Consider the following 12,478-nt stretch of genomic DNA (forward strand, 5'->3'; position numbering starts at 1 on the left):
AAATAACATTCTTAGTATAAGTATGGATTTCGTATAAATTATTTGCAGAAAACATGTTTTCCGTGAATCAATCAATCATGCGTTGGAATCATAATACGCGTCGGATTTCGCGCATCATGCAACAATCTTCCTATTACGTTCTCACGTCCGCGAATGAACTATTCGCGTATACATTATTCGCACGTGCACAGCTTTACATGAACATATTAATCGATAATGTACAGATTATTCTAAAACTTTAACCATATTTCGTTCGTAGATCTTTAAATTAATTTTAAAGAACGTGACTATTTTTCTCTTTAACTCGATCATCATTATCACGAATTTTTTAAATTTTCAGCATCAGATATTTATTGTACAACTCATTTCAAAATTATAAATCTAATTTCATTTAAAATTAAATAAAGTTAAAGAGCTTTACTGTTTGCTTCTTTAAGGTTTATTTTCAGAAAAGCTTGATTCTCGACTGCTTAAGCTAAAAAGCTACTCTAGCGTCTTTTTTTAATCCCTTTGCTCGGGTCGAGTCTAAACTAATCAAATGATCCGGTAGAGTAGATAAAAGATAGCTGAATAAGTCGGGGACACTCCGTGGAATCCACGACGGTATCCGCAGCGGGAACACGATAACGACGATGCATCGGCTGTATCTCGTCGACAGAAGAACTTGTTACGATAAGCGAAGAGGGCTAGAGGGGGATGTAGCAAGTATGCAGAGAAGATATCCAGGAAGTACGTATAAAAGAAACTGAAAGGTAGAGCGTCTCTTAGCCTTTAGTTGACGATAAAGCGCCGCGCCTACTTTGTGGCAGCAGCGGCAGCGGCTCTTCACTCGATTCTCCACCCCCATCTCTCTATTTCTCTTTCTCTCTCTTTCCCATTGCAAACTACCATTGACACTCCACATCGTTTCACAACCCTTTCTTTCCTCTATCTATCTATCTACGACCATCATATCCGAACCTCTTCACGCGCAGTCGACAGAGCGTTTCTTCTCCTATATATATTCCGCGTTATGTTTTTTCACTTACGTATGCGACCACATTATGGTATGTACTGGGAATAGGGAAGAAATATAAGAAAGAGAAAAGTAAGAGCGAAAAATTCTCTGATCTTTTCTGTACCAATACAACTTCGAGGATTCTTCAAGAATAGAAAAATTTTTATGAAATCTCTCTTTATGTTTTTCTATTTTGAAATATTAATTTTATGCATTTGTTTCTCCGTGTATTAGTGTAATTATAACTGTCGTCTTATTAAGAGCAAAATAAAAACAATTAAACAAATTATTAAAAAGAGTTACTTTCTTACAAAGATGATTATGCAAGTCAAATTTAATTTTCGAAGGAAAATAAGAAAAATTGATAGCACAATAGAAATTTATAATAATAAGCAATATACATATTCATATATATTCTCATATATATTTCTAATTTATTATTTTTTGTTTTTTGTTTTTTTTTTTTAATTAATTCATGATGATAAAATATCTTTGTGCAAAATGCATCCAATAGACGTTAAAAATAAGCGTAATGAAATTTCGATATGCATGAAATGTGAAATGTAACGGTATATATTCATGAATGAGACGAAAGAGGTGAAGTTCAAATAGCATTCGGAATGGCTATAGCAAAGGTTTAAAGTCCGTATCATCGACTACGTGAGATCGCGCGGATGAGTTTTCCGATACGTTAATCGGGTCGGATAGCATTCTCGTTCGACACTGATCTGCTCTCTATATTCGTAAGAGCGGAAGCAGACTGTCGTCGAGATCTATAAGAGCTCAAGAATAATCCTACTTGCAATGCATATGACTGTCACCGGTAGAAGAAGTAGCTATTTTTTCTGCATAGCTTTCCGCATAGCATGCAATGGATTTCACTTTACAATAGTAATTTAAAAAAATCACGAACCGTAAGCAAAGAAATTCTTCGAATTCCAATCGGCTTTTTGCGATCGATGGCTTAGCAGAATTTTTATTTTTAGATCAAATTTATTATTTGTCCTCGAGGGAGAAAAATTTATATGTACAGAAAAATATGATCTTTTAATAAAAATTCACTTCACTTGTTTTAAATATACAACGATATTTGGATATATCACGACATATGTTCATCAAAAATTATTTTGTAAAGTTTCTATATAAATTACATAAGTGTATTACACTGAAAGAAAGGATTGGCTGCAGCAAATTAGATGGTAAAATATAGCATAGCATTTTTAATTGGCTGCAGCCAATTTTTGATTGCATTAGCTTATCCACAGTGTCAGTATAGGATTTCGATAGGCTAATACAATCAAAAATTATCTAGAAACGTCATGAATATCATCACAGTAACAAAACAGAAATATTTTCTTGTATATTTTGCTTTAAAGCGTTATTTTTTGCGTTTATAGCGGTCAATTTGTATTAATTCCAATAGGATGCATTTTATAAATCAATTTTGCACAGAGATGCAGTACATCTGAAACGTTTATACACCCATATATGGAACAGCGAGCGGATTTATGTGATTAAATTTCAAAGCTATCAGTCAACCAATAATTTCTTTATCATTCATTGGATTTCATCGATTTTCAATTTCTTTTATCGAAAAGATAATTTTTGTGCAATTTGTGTTACGTACATATACACATGTTAGTTAAAATTTGTAATTAGTGCTACATAATTAATAAAACTTAATAAAAATATTTTCTATATAAAAAATTAATATAATTGTTCTTCCATTACAAATTTGACACCTACGTTTTACAGAATTTTATACTCCTTAAAAAATTTATGGTTTACTTTAGATTATCTAACAAGAATTTCTCACGCGTTGTAATAGTCTGTTAGGAATAGATAAAAATACGTATAAACTTATTGGAAATGCGTTAACCTTTTTATCTTTGCGAAGAAAGAATTTAGAAAATATAATTATCAGGAAATATTTTCATCATAAATTAAATTCTAATAATGACTAGAAATGAACCGAGTAATTATTTGCACATACATAATATCTTATAAATTAGCGAAATAAAGCGAGCAGAATCAGTTCTAAAATTATTAATTAAAAAATAAGGAAAAGTAAAAGAAAGATAAAGGAAGAGAGAAAAAAGGAAAAATAAAGAAAATTTAAATTCTAATTATTTTTATAATTTATAAGATAACTTATTTTATATATTTTTTATGATATTAAAATCATTGTATAAACAATTTTGATTTTATAAGAAAATGTGTCTAATGTTATTTTATAATATATTCGAGATTCACTAAAATCAATAAACAATCATTGCGATGTTTATCGTTAATCGCTTTACACCGGCATTTGTGGTTAATATAGTCATCTGAGTTATTCAGTTCTAAGATTGCTTCTATAAATACAATTCCTCAACGATAAGACAATATAATTCTACCTATCATTCAACCCCGATTATTATCAAATAAAATCCAAGAAAACATTATAAACTTATTTGCAAGGCGAATATACTTTCCTCTACGTCAGTATTACGTTACCTTAATTTCGACAACGTTGTTCTTTACAATCTCGTGATGCATATGGATACAGTTCCTAGATACGATTGCACTTTACTTACTACATACATATGCATAGATGTACATATATTGCAATCATGGTTTATAACGGAGGGTGAGTTCGGCACGCGCCAGCTCTTACGATGTAATTTCTTATTCCCGAGCATCGTCACCGCCTCTCATCGGCACGCGACTGATACAGATAAGGATCGATCTTTGCTTCAAAAATATACAAAATGTCTTAGGATTACCAAAAGCATTTTCAACTACTCATAAATTATACACAGATTTTTAAACATATAAATTATATTGCTTTTATTAATTTGTAAAGCGATAGTGAAAATTATTATCCTACTGCTATATCACAAAATATAATTATAACTAAATCGTAAAAATGGATAATATATAACAATCAATAATATGTTGAAAGTTTTTTCAAAACTTGGATTCATGTACAGTACAAATTTAGAATCAATGCTCATTAAACGTGTTGAAAAAATAGCCAATATCTCTTTTTCAACAATTCCAATAGGTTCTCCAATAATTATTAAAAAATTTTAGAGATTTATCGATGTCTTCTTTAAAAATAGTTGATATAAAATATGAAATAGATTATGATCAGTATAACGTTCAGTAATTCTGTAACACCGTGTGTATCGTGATAGCATGAAGACCCCCCGATGGTGGCATGGATAAACGAAATTGACTCCTCGACGAGTCGAGTCGTTTTCGAAACGTATATTGATATCGGCTCGTGGCTTACGAATCTCGGCCCGCATTGACTCAAATCAATTTCCTTGGCTAGTCGATGCTTATCGACAACTCTGCTTCCTCTATCAATGTTTGGTCGGTGATCGATCGAGCTACGTTCCGATTTCGTTTAATTTTCATCACGTGACAGTGGATCTCCATTGCTGAAAGCAGTACACGCGATCGCAAGACTTCGATTTACGGTTCACTGTCGAGCAACTTTAAATCGGTAATTAAAATCAGTGATCGGCAATCGATCGTTAAACAAAGCCACCTTTAGAAGTCACCTCTGTGCAATGTTCTTCATATCTTTTCAAGAAGAGGTAATATTGTTATTGCCTTTGCAATTTAGGTCAATATAAAAGATTTGAGAATTGCGATTAAATCGAAAAGATAACTTTTTTTAAAAACAAGTATTAAGAATTGGAATTGACATTTTATTTTTTAAAAATAAAAAGGATTTTTTAAATTAATATTTCAATATTCTCTCTCTTATTAGTCACATAATTGACTACTAATAATACACATCACTAACAAGACAAATCTGACAATGTACGATCAAAAATTTATGAATTTTTTAATTATATATACTCAAACTTAAAAAAAGATATAAGTTTTTCAATTGTCAATTGTCTGATAAAAATAAAATTTGATTTTATAGTTAAAGATCAAGACATGCGTGCAAATGGGAACACAAACGCGATAGGACAGTCGTGAGTCGATTCCAATTGTTGGACACGAGGTCGATCTGTTTCGAACACACAATTCTACGATGTGCATCGTTACTTCTAACGTTGTACGAAAAGTTTCGTTGGATCTCAGTTACTTTGGTTACTTTCTACGTGTTTTCCATGTTTTCTCGTTTCTTTCTTTTTCTCCATTTCTTTTTCTTCTCAAGCTATACTTCCTTTTCTTTTTCTTCTCAAGCTATACTTTCCTGAAGATATTTTAAATTTGGAAAAATAATAAACAATAATTTATATTTTACTATACAGTACATCCAAAATTATTAATTTTATCTCTCACAATAAATCTTCGAATATATAAATATAAACTAAATATGCATGTTAAAAAAATTTCATGTGTTCAATAGAAAATCATCAATAGAATTTTCGGCGCAATAAAATAAAAATAATAAAATAATATGAAAGGACGAAAAGCAAAACGGGATCAAGCGTAATGTAATTCATATTCAAGTCGAATGCATACAAATTGTGTGCGTACGCATGTATACAATTCGACATGTCTCATACGTAGGTAACGGGCCTTTATTTGCGCTGTAATTTTACTTTAATAATATAGCTCCACATAATTTCGCCGTGTTATTTCACTTAAGCCACTAAATACAAAATATATACCTACTCCCATGGACATTTGCATTTATATTGGCTTATTATACGCGCGGCCGGCATTACTCAGCCAACCACCATCTGCACCATTGCCACCTCTATCGTACGGTTATTCTACTTGGCACATTTTTACGCAATCGATACCTTCTTAACGGCAAAGAGCTTAACGCTGATCGAATAATGGTTGTAATTTATTTCGTGTGATCTAAAGCAGTTGCGATGAGAGCGAATTCTTTGCTGTTTTTCTAAGTATATAGTTATACTTCGATGCTGAATTGCATCGATATGAAATAAGAAACTTTAGATGTCACATGCAAAGCTAAAATATTCTGACGTCGCACAAAGGATGGCCACAGAATAACTAAAATATTCTACTTTTCACTTAGTTTTTAATAAATTAAACATTTATATATTACAGTTGTTAGTAAGAAAGTTTAAGGAAAAACATAATGTAATTAAAAATAAGGAAAACTTATTTAACTTGTAAACTAATATTTTAATTTGAAAGTTTAACTCTTCCAAGACTTCTCTCTTATATAAATAAAAGTGAAATGTGTTATATTTCTCTCTTTCCTTCTCTCGAATATTAAACATATTTTATAATTTAGAAACATGTTTGTTTTTTATTCTAATAATGTGTATTTTTATTAACAATTACATTTTCGATTTTATATATGCATATAGGTTTATGTATTTGTTTAATATTTCAGATTTATTGTCATACTTTTTCTCTTTACAGATTCTGTAATTAATTTAAAGTTTTCTTATAAAAATATGAAAAGATAAATAATAAGCCTTAAGTTATGAATAATTAAAAATGAGACTTCCACGACAATAAGTGAGAACTTGCATAAACATAAAATCATGTTTTTTTTTTTTTTTTCAAAAAGATCTTGAAGAAATTTAGATTTCCAAGATTATAAATATATTTAATGTCAAAAGTCGAAAATCTCGATAAACGATAATCTCTCTCGACATTTTTGCTGAAGAAAGATCGATTTAAAACTGTTTAAAGTATTCATAGGTGAAAGGTAATCTGTTAACTCTAGGTCACTTTATGTACAGACGTAAATGTCATTCTTAGCGCAAGAAAACAGCTGAAAATAGATATTTTCAGCTTATAATTGTATAGAGAAAAATAAAATTTTGCTTTAGTTCTGACTTTTTTTTAATTCCAATGTCTTTTTCTTTATCATTATATTTTCTTCATAATTCCAATCCGGAGGAGAAGATTGCAAGTGGATCCACACATTTTATTTGATGCAACTTAGCTTTAGAATCATTGTTATGTATTCATGTGTAATATAACAATAATTATTACTATATAAAAAATAATATTAAATAAAATATAATAATATAAAATATATATACGTATATATAAATCATTACTATATATATGTTAAAAATTTTTACTTTTATCCTTCTATCAATCTACTATCCATATTTTATAGTTTTCAAACGTTCGTATCAAGTCTGCTTCAACGGAAATCTCAGCCAAACTCGAGCTACCCTTCGACTGTAGCTCGATTGTCGGCGACGCGCGACGGTCGGACGTGCAGTGCCTATCTACCGATCTATCACTGTGGTAATTAAGTCAAACAAAGGCAAGCGTGACGATCGATTCGAGCGTGCAGCAGCGACAAAATGTCACGTCGCCGTTCTCTCTCGCTTCGTGCGCACGTCGGATAAAACAACCTCGCTCGATATTACTGAGGTTAAATATCGCGAGACGATCGCGCCGCAAGAAGAGCATCGGCGCCTATCTTAACTCCTACTACCGCTAATACTCTTAAGATAAATTTTACATCAGCAGCCCGACCAACACTATGCGCCGAAGACTTTAATCTTCTGTCTGAGTTTCTATCTTTACGTAAATATTATGCAAGTAGATAAGCACCTCTCTCTAAGAGAAACGGTAGAAGAAATAAACTTTCCAAATAAAACAAACGTAGCGAAGTGTGCATCATCGAAATTTTAGATGATTCAAATTTGGAAATGTGTGACATCACAATGGAGAAACTTGTATTCCTAAGATAAGGAAAATTTATTAAATAATTTATAATTTGGAAATCCAATCTATTTTTAAACGATTATATATAGTTTTCTAAATTAATCTTTGCATGATCGTATCATTTTCGTATCATTAAACGTCCGACATTATTTTAACAGTCCTATAAAAGAGCACAATTAGAATTGGTAAATGAGTATGGATAGTTATGGAATCGGTCAAAACTCAAGATGGAAAAGCAGCAGCTTTTGTATATTTTCGATGAGCGTAAAAAGAAGGGATCATTTATTTACTATACAGTATACTCTTCGAGCAATGAGGTAAATATTCTTATTTTTCTATCATACGCTGCAAACTACTCAAACTAAAACTACAATAAAAAAAGATCGTTAACTCGTGAAGAGTAGTACCGCATTGGAACATTTTGAAAAAACAAATAAAGAGATTTCTCATTCTGTAATATTTCATATTTGTAAATTGTTTTTAGCTACATTTAAAAACGTGACCAATCAAAAACTCCAGTTAAAAGCAATCGCTTCCTCATAAATCGCACGTACAATTATGTCAGCATTCACTGATTAGATGTTCGCTCAATCACATCGCAATTGGACATGCTTTAAATCGCAATATAAAAACCATCGAAGAAAATAATTGCTAGTGTCGTTATTGCTTAACTTTTCACAAACTTTCACGTTGTTATAGCAACTTTAAAATTATCTTGTATATCGATAAATTTTGAAATATTTTATTGTCGCAATATTATCGTGAAATCCTGCATATGAAATTAATAAATGCAAATATAAATGCAAATATAAACAGATGGAGCATCATTAGAAAGATATGAGTATAATCCCTCTAATCGGTGTATCTTACAGTGTACAATAGTAATTGAATGTTGAGATCTGAAGCGAACACACTGTGTATCATTCATCAAGAAGATATCTTCTGAATTATTAAAGAATAAGCGCTCGCATTATCCATTATATCGGAAAAATATCGAAGCTTCGCAGCGACTCAATACATTCATCGACGTTATTGTATTACATAATAACGCCTATATTCAGCAGATTTATGGAGAAGATTCAAGTAAAACATGTGTACAATGTAATAAACATGATAGTGATATCTTGATGACTAAAAATTCAATTTTTGTGGATATGCATGAAACAAAATTAAGTATCTAATATTTATTTAAATGCAATAATTCCAATAACGCAATTGTTATATTCTCTAAAAAATATTTAAGTAGTTATAAAAGTCAGATTTAACGTGTTTTCCTATTTAAAAAAAAATATGTAAAAAAAATTGTTAACGTATTGAATACAATCGGATATAAAACGCTTGAGAATGAAATCTTTTTTTCTCTATCTCGATAATAAAAGAAAATTAGTGAATATTATAGTAATGCCCTAAATATATTATAATATTATTATACAAGTAATATTCTGAATATGAAAAATACAAAAACGAAAGAATAATATATCGTCTACATGAAATATTGATTAACTCGGGACGAACTTCTGTAGCTTTCGGAAGTGCGTTATATAACTTGACATCCGGCAGTAATATATCCAGAGATATATTCGAACGAAATTCTGGTTAGAATATATAAGCATTCTTCGTAGAAAAAAAAGAAGAAAAAAATACTTTTAGGCAAAGAATAGTTAGCTTTTGTATCATCATACGTAGACACTATAGAAATGTTGGTGAATAGAATATACCGTACTAAATACGAAAGATTAGTGTTTATTACAATTTCCCTCGCGATTAACTCATGAGACGAATCTCGCACGTACGATTTATGTTAAATATTATTTGTCTAACGGAAATAATAATTTGTCAGTCGCGAAACGTGATGAATCGCAAAAGAGCTTTAAAGAATTTCATTTTCTCACTGTTGTAAAATTCAACGGCTCACGAAATACATGGAAATTGAATTGAAATTACATAACGAGGGTGATATCGGAAATATGTAGCACATTCGTGAGATGAAAAGTGAATAAGAGTAATTGGGAAATCTGTTATAAATTCAGTCTTAATCTCTGCGAAAGAGCATGTATCCATTAAAGAGAGTTGACGATGCAGTGGTATGTTTCTCCGTCGGAAGTGGAGTTTCATATTTCATCTTAAGCGTCTCTCACTAAGCACGACTGTCTCCTCGGACAATCTTTCATAGCCGCCGCGTAAACGAGACTGATTTTCTCCATGACTAGATTTACTATGCATTTAACGCGCAATACTAGAAGACTTTGTAAAGCGGATATTTTTGTTTTTATAACTGCCTAGACTGTTACGTAATTATGTTCGTATTCGATAAAATTATAAAAATTTTAACAAAAAAATAACAGAATGACAGTTGTATGCAATGATATTCAGATTTCACATTTTTTTTTTTCAAGTAATCGTGATGCATGTTTACATTGAAAAATGGTTTATCTTCATGGGTATACATATTTAAAAAAAAGATTGCATTGTGTTGACGTAATTAATTTTGCATACATGAATTCAATAAATCGCTCGTTATTTATGAATCACAATTGTAAATAATAAATATAATAAATTTTAGTTAAAATGTTTCCAATAACTTTTGTTATTTCTTCGAAAAGAGAAATTGAAATTTATCTTTTCTATATCTGATATATTAATTCTGATTAACACAATTTCATTTCATAATATTCAAGAATCAAAAAAGGAGTTATTACAGTTATTAATTGTATAATAGAAATTACATGAATTGTCCATTACGCAACATGTTTTTAAATTTTCGTTTAATTTAAATATTATTTAGAATAATAATATTCTCATAATGTAAAGAAATTAAAAAACAATGCACATTTTTAAATTTAATGAACTAATATATTACATTTAAATACATTTTTTATCGCGCAAATTTTTTAAACAATCTAAATATCAATTCAAATGTCAAATTGCATGTGCTTTTATTTACGCTTATAAAATATGCGAATAAGTTAGCAATATAATTTTGCAATTCAAATATATCTACCTATTATTCAGAGATAATATATGTATTGACATTAACAATAAAAAGAAGAAAGAGAAGACAGTTCTCCTAAAAATAAATAGACTCTATTACACAATCTCGTTTTTTTCTCTTTCTCTCTCGCTATTCCTATTTCGTACACATGGTCTTGTTTCCAATAAAGGGACGATATATTTACTGCAACGCAATACGATTGATGTTAAATATTGACAAGAAATTGTCGATTTTCGGCGCTAACATCAATCACGTTTCACGTAAAACATTTATTCAGTCACCTAGATCAGTGCTTGAAATAATCAAATTGCGGTTGAAAATTTGGTAGATTGAGGAAATTAAAAAAAAACAAAAGAAGTAACCTTAACGATCTTCGGAAAAGAGGAACATGGCGCGGCTTGATTCGGGAGATATAGTTGAAGAATTTCTTCGAAAGATCGGTTCAGAAATCGATGTCGTCGATTTCTCGCGTATATCGGAGGTAAATAAACCACGTGAGTACGGAACGCCTCGATTCAACATGAAATATCGAGACTTATCTTTCATCAGCAGTGAACCATAGAAATGAGAAAGCACTGCTCTCGCCGCGGGAAACCGCTTAAAATCGCTCGAGGCGGAGGTAAAGAGAGAACGGGAAGGTACAAAAACGTACCCCGCAAGGAATTGCGAGATGGTGGTTAAAGGATTGCCGCGCACCGACAACTTCGACAAAATGTGTGCTACGCTTTCCCTCCACTACTGCTCTGTGACAAAAACGCAAGAAGATATGTACATTGCTCGTGCATGAATGGTCGAACTTATCGAATTGCTATTAAGAATTTTTATATGTATCATCTGGTTGCGAAAAAGTAAATGTTTTTAAAAGTGAAGAAATCATAACTTCGCATGTATAATAGTAAACTGGCAAGAAGCGACTTTCAAGAATTACAATGAAAATTGAATTACCATGAAAAAGTAGCCATTATTTACGAATTTATAAAATTAATAATACGCGTAGCTATTCTTTATTACTCTATACAAATTACTCTATATATTAAATGATGTTTAAAGAATCGCCACAATTTATATAAAAGAAAGTTTTCATTTTGTTTGAATCGATATGTGGTGTCATTATAATAATAGATTAATTTAAAAAAAAGTTTATAAATCGTAAGAGATCCTTTTATATTAAGTTTGTATGTTTTGTTTTCATAAATAAAAAAATTGACCCTTCCAAAACTAAAGATTTTGAATTGTAAGAGATAATTTGAAGTCATTATCTCTCAGACCTTTTTCACAGGATGTGAACAGTTTTTACGTATCATCATTTATAAAGTCATAATGTTTTTTGTGACAATCTTTTTCCAAAATATGTTACTAAGCATAGAGGCGACTTTTGACGCAATATTATGATTATATTACGTAATAAAATGTGTTTTACATCCGCGACTGAGCGTCTCTTCAGTCGTAATAATCTTCTCGGAGGCTACACATGTATTCTCTTCTGCGTTATTTTTACGTTCGCGTGACGTTTTGTGAATTATATACCTGCGACTTGTTAAATTCGTGTTAATGCTGAATAAACTCGACGTCATAAAATGTATGCTCTCGCACACTCGCGAACCTAAGTAAATTCAGCCTTGTTTATACCCGCTTTAGGAAATTTTATGAAATTACGCGCTGCTAGTCCAACTGGCACGCACGCGGAACATATTTTCCGCATCGCGTTCGAATGCTCCGCGACGAAACGTAATAATTCCGTATAAATGTATATAATCTCTCGCCCGTATATAGTTCTCTGGCGAAACTATTTTCTTCATTAGAAAAGTATAACGAATCCATTATTTCGAGTATATATATATATATATATATATACATATTTAATG

At 30.8% G+C, this 12,478-nt stretch overlaps 1 protein-coding gene across 1 annotated transcript in view; it reads right to left on the reverse strand.

Moving 5' to 3' along the window:
* LOC108694506 (semaphorin-1A-like) overlaps nt 1-12,478 on the reverse strand; it is a 223,878-nt gene that overhangs the window by 99,721 nt on the left and 111,679 nt on the right. The window lies entirely within an intron of this gene.

Source organism: Atta colombica, unplaced genomic scaffold (assembly GCF_001594045.1).
Source record: "Atta colombica isolate Treedump-2 unplaced genomic scaffold, Acol1.0 scaffold12, whole genome shotgun sequence".
Taxonomy (NCBI): domain Eukaryota; kingdom Metazoa; phylum Arthropoda; class Insecta; order Hymenoptera; family Formicidae; genus Atta; species Atta colombica.